Genomic DNA, 5589 nt, shown 5'->3' with positions numbered 1-5589 from the left:
GATTCTCTCTCTCTCTCTCTCTCTCTCTCTCTCTCTATCTTTCACTCTCCCCTCTGTCTAGTTAGTGCAATCGCTCCTTCTCTAAAATAAAATAAAATAAAATAAAATAGTTAAAAAAAAAGAAATTTCATTTCAGTGTGAATAGGGAATGGAAAAGTGGGTTTCTGAGGTATGGGGCAAGGTTGTTGATAAAAGTGTGATCATAAACCCTTGACACTTCCAACACATCTAGTTCTACCCTTAGTCCAGTGATATAATCCGACCCCCCAAAAAGATAATTTTCTATATACTATCACTGACTCCTATAGGTTTCTACAAATTTGAAACTGAGAATCTTTGATGTTTGAGATTCAATGGTCGATTTTATTCAATAGTAAACCTGGTTTATGCACAATAAGTGACCTAAGAAAATGCATCTTCCAGCCCCACAATTCCAAAATCCTTGGTGACTTTTATTGAGGGAATAATCTCCACTACAGTTTCCAGACCCTATTCTATATTGTGATGAACGTTTTCCATAATGGGAGAGGTTCCTCTCAAAGTTATATATAAGAACCCTCAAAGTAAATTGAATGTTTCCATTTACTTCGCAAGACTCCTCCCAAATTTTGAGCAGCCGCATACCAACTTTCTGCAATTTGATGTCAAGGGACAAGCTTAATAAACACTTCTACAGACTAAGTAGCTTCATGTTAACTTGGGCTCAGTGAGGTGAGACCTACCTGTTTTCTAGATGCCTCAGTCCTCCTCCTTCTTTCACTTATGCATAAGTTCCTGGCCAGTAGTCACCTACTGTCACCAAGTTTGACACTAGGGTCTTCAGTACATATTTGGCTTTGTCATACAAAGGTCCAGAGGATTCAGAACTTAAAATGAGTTTTCCCATACGAAAAACATTTTTGGAAGTCCAATACTCATATATATTCCTAACTTTATGTGTATGTTCACTTCTCTCACATTATTTTTTCAGAGGTCCTCAGTACTTGAAGACTCAGCTAGAAGTTTGTCATCACCATGTGCCAGTCCTGGTGTGTCAGCATGATAAAAGGTTTTGTTCTACTCTCACACAGTCAGTGTAGGACACTAGCTTCAGCGCCATTAGTATGCTCATTCATGCAGTTTGATACAGGCTCCCAGATGCCTGTTTCCTTACCACAGAAGGTAAAGACTTCCACTTTCCAAAGTGGAGGTCCGTGTTTTAATACTTTAAGAGTCTTGATGTAATTCTTAATAACGTCAACTTCCCAAACTACAAGAAAACTTTCCTTCTTCCTAATTATGTTACCTAATTTAATTAAGGTTATCAAATCTAAACATTTCATCCAATGCACTTTTTCCCTCCTGCCATAAATCCAGTGGTTCTCTACCTTACACTTTAGCTCTAAACACAAAAGGTTGCCCTTTATTGGAATACTTTGTTACTAGGGTATCCAAAGGCTTACTCAAGTCTGTCAGGAATCTCAGCTGATTTCACTTAAAAATACTGGCTGAACACACCATGTTATTATCCATCTATATGAACCTTCTAACCAACTAAACATGGCCAGAAATCCACCCATATAATTTTATAAACAATATTATCTATCGCATGCCACTGTTAAATGCACACCTACATGACAGGTGGCATTCATTCATTTGTTCACTCATTAAAGATACTTACTGGGGACTTAAGTGGTAGGAGCTGTGCTATGGGGATACACAGGTAAATGAAATTGACACAGACCCTATCATCATGGAAGTGAAAGTGAAGTTGAGGTGATAAAACATACCTGGATTGTCACAGATAGAATCATATAATTACAAATTATAATACACACTCTCGAGTAAAATCCAAGTGTATGCAAGAGTGTAAAACAAGGAGAACATCAACATGCCGTGGGCATGTTGGGGAGGGTTGGGGGAAAGACAGTTACCAAAAGCTAACAAAGTAATGACATTTGAGTGGTAATGGAAGGATTTGGGGTTTTATCTAAGCATACTTCCTAAACCTGTTTTGGGGAAGGGATGCCTACTGAAAACTTGATGGAAGCTATGACCCTCTCCGCAGAAAATAATGTCAGCAAAAATCACAGGAAATATGCATAAAGTATTAAGAAGTTCATGGACCTTCTGAAGCCCATCCTTGAACCGTTTAGTCAAGGGCAATACCTGTTCTGAAAATAAAGGGAAATATTTGAAGATTTTTGAAAATAGATTATGATATAGCCATCTTCATTATGTAAAATATGCCACTGAATGTAATAATATGAGTTATGAGTCTGGAGGCTTGGGCCAGATTGTTGCTAGTGGAGATCAAGAGAAGGGAGTGGAGTTCAGACAGTCTAGGAGGTAGAACTGAGAAGGATTGGACAGTTAGAGGCACCTGGGTGGCTCAGTTGGTTAAGTGTCTGACTCCTGATTTTGGGTCAGATCATGATCTCATGGTCGTGAGATCAAGCCCTGCATTGGGTTGGGCATTGAGCCTGTTTAAGATTCCCTCTCTCCCTCTCCCTCAGGCCCCCACCCTCATAAAAAGAATTAGACAGTTATAGGAGGTGAAGAAGAAAATAGTATTAATGATGGCTTCTTGGTTTCTGGTTTGGGCAACAAGTGGACAAGGATGCTACCCACTCACAAACCTCATTCATTTGGTTTCAATGTTTAACCATTCTAATATGTGTGCAGTGGTATGTCATTTTTATTTAAATTTAAATTTCCCTAATGACAAATAATTCTGATTATCTTTCCATATGCATATTTGCCAACTATCTTCTTTGGTGAGGTTACTGTTCAGATTTTCTGCCCATTTTAAAATCAGGATGAATATTTTTATTGTTGACTTTTAAGAGTTTTGTGTATATTGTTGATGCAAGTCCATTATCTGATATGTTTTGAATTTTTTCTTCCAGTGTCTTGTCTTTTCATTCATTTAGCTGTATTTTTTGTAGAGCAGAGCTTTTCAAGTTTAATTTAATTTAGTCTGTGTGTGTGTGTGTGTGTGTGTGTGTAAGAGAAACATCGATTGATACTGCAGAAAATAATCTGTATGAAGTAGAAATTGGTTTCATTAGCATTAGTAGAAAATACATTGTATAAATTGGTTGTAACAGGATGCAAAATCCTGGAAGCAATTTAATAGAACAATTCTAGATTGTTAGGCTGAAGCCAACACCTAATGAGGACAAAAACCTTGTCTGTGATAAATTTTGAGCAATCCCTGAAGAAGTATTACACTACACATAGACCAAATTGAATTGCTTTTATAAATGTTATAAAGTTTTATACAGTAGAGGAATTTTTCTACATGCACATTGATTTCACAGCAAGAGTGGCAAGAGAATACCTAAATACAGAAAAGAACATTCCTGCCAGATATCTAATTCCTTGATATAATAATGCATATAATTCAAAATTATTACACTATTATTATATCCAGGGTTCTCTGCAACTACATGATGGTGGATTTAGAAAGCACAGCCCCCCCTTACCAACATCTAGAAAGCAGTCACCACCTTCTTCTATGTGTGCATGTGTGTGTGTGTGTGTGTGTGAATGTATTTTTTATTTTCTTTATTTTTCTTAACTCTGCTGTTGCTGCTGCTTACCAAAACTGGTCAAGGCAAAGTTGTATTATCTGTTGAACATAGCACTCTGGCAACCAAGAGGTTTAAAACGTCAGTCTTCTGTGGGTGAAGAAAACATTTTGTGACATTTGGAACTCTGATTTACAAACAAGGTAGTCACAAATTTTTCTGGCATGAAGATTCCCACAACTTTCCCAATCAGGACATTATAAGAGATGACTGAAGTTTGTTTCAAAGCTACCATAAGAAAATTCTAGTTGTGGACTAATGTGAATATTCCACTAAGTTCCCTCTGATTCCATTCTATTCATTAAATACTCACAAAGATTGTACAGTATGGCAACAATTACAGAGCCTGGTATTAAGTCACAGAGTCCATTCTTACCAGTGTCATCCTTTATAGTAAAACCGTCTTTCCTGTACAGCTGGTCCATCAATACTGGGTCCAGCTTAGTCATCAGAATTTCTAAGGTTTGATCTCACTGACACATTACCTGACTCTCTGGGAAATCCAGAATATACAAGTACCAGCAGTCAAAATTCAGATATCTTATGCAATATGCTGCTCTACGAGGGAAAATTGCATTGAGAAACACTGTGTTTTCAGTCTTTACTTGAATTCCAGTTAGTTAACATACAGTGTAATGTTACTTTAAGGTGTGCAATATAGTGAATAAACACTATTTCTTTCTGGAAGTTCTGGTATGGGCACCCTCGGTGAGAAATTCTTACAAGAATAAAAGAAGTTTTTAATTCAGTCAAATCCACTGTAATCCCTACATGCTTCAACAGGGAAACCTCTGCTTTCAGTGGAGAGGGTGGTACCACATGTGCCCAAAATGGAACATCTGTAGGCAACCTCACTATCCTCTCTGAATACATAAGCTTCCTACTTTCCAGTTATTTGTCACATTGATGATTGCATGTTGTACATTCTTCAAAAATATGTCTCACTTAGATCTTGGGATGTTGTAAAGATCCCCAGACGCTTGGTTTGCTCCAAGATATCACCCTGAGAATGAACTCTCCAGTAGTTTCTCAGCCCCTTTAAAAAACGGCTATGCAGTTTCCATCACTATGAGACTGGCAAACAATTAACAACCACAGAAAATCGACTAAATTAAGTTTATTCTCCTGATGCTGCCACTACCATTGCAGAGTGTCCTATCCCTGTTACTAAATATTCTTTTTCTTGTGAAAAGTATTATATTCACTTAAAAATAGATTAATTACATTTTTCCAAATTTTTGTTTTGTTTTGTTTTGTTTTGTTATGCTTTGGGCAAGCAAAAGTTGAACCTGCAACTGTTGGAAATAGAAACAGATGCATTTCAGTCTCTTGTAGTCTGTGGTTTCCCTATTTGAGAGTTAAGTGAGTGCTAGCTAATTTTGCCTGTCATACATTGTAAGCCTAATTGTTTTGAATAAAGGTCAAATTCTATGGTTTTGTTTCTTTCTTTATCTCTTTGCATATCATATTTTTGATATTGTATGGAAAACTCATCACCATATCTATGGTCATGTAGATATCATCTGTTTCTTCTAGAATTTTTTTAGTTGTTTCTTTTGGTTTATTTTTTGTTTTTTGATTTTGGATTTAGGTTTATAATTTTGAGTTAATTTGGGGATAAGTTGTAAGTTGTATGTCTAGGTTTGTTCCTTCTTTTTCTCTTTATCTTGTTCTTTCTATTATTTCTCTTCTTCCCTCCCTCCCTTGTTGTCTCCTTCCCTCCTTCCCTCCATCCTTCCTTCTCTCCCTCCCTCTCTTCTTCCTTCTTCCTTCCTTCCTTTCTTCTTCCTTCCTTCCTTCTGTCCTTCCTTCCTTCCTTCCTTCTTTCCTTCCTTCCTTTCTATATTTTTGTTTTGTTTAAGGATATCCATTTTTTAGCACCATATGTTAAAAAGTATATATTTTCTCTGTTTTATTACCATTGTGACTTTGTCAAACATCAGTTGACTTTATTTTTGTGCCTTTACTTATGGGATCTATATTCTGTTCTATCCATTTGTATCTCTATCTCTACAGC

At 36.7% G+C, this 5589-nt stretch overlaps 1 pseudogene; it reads right to left on the bottom strand.

Moving 5' to 3' along the window:
- Positions 1–3558: 3558 nt before the first annotated feature.
- Positions 3559–4636, bottom strand: LOC122477597 (annotated as a pseudogene).
- Between the last annotated feature and the right edge of the window lie 953 nt (positions 4637–5589).

Source organism: Prionailurus bengalensis, chromosome X, assembly GCF_016509475.1.
Source record: "Prionailurus bengalensis isolate Pbe53 chromosome X, Fcat_Pben_1.1_paternal_pri, whole genome shotgun sequence".
Classification (NCBI taxonomy): Eukaryota; Metazoa; Chordata; class Mammalia; order Carnivora; family Felidae; genus Prionailurus; species Prionailurus bengalensis.
The sequence above is the reverse complement of the archived record's forward strand: the minus strand, read 5'-3'. Positions and strand labels throughout refer to the sequence as shown.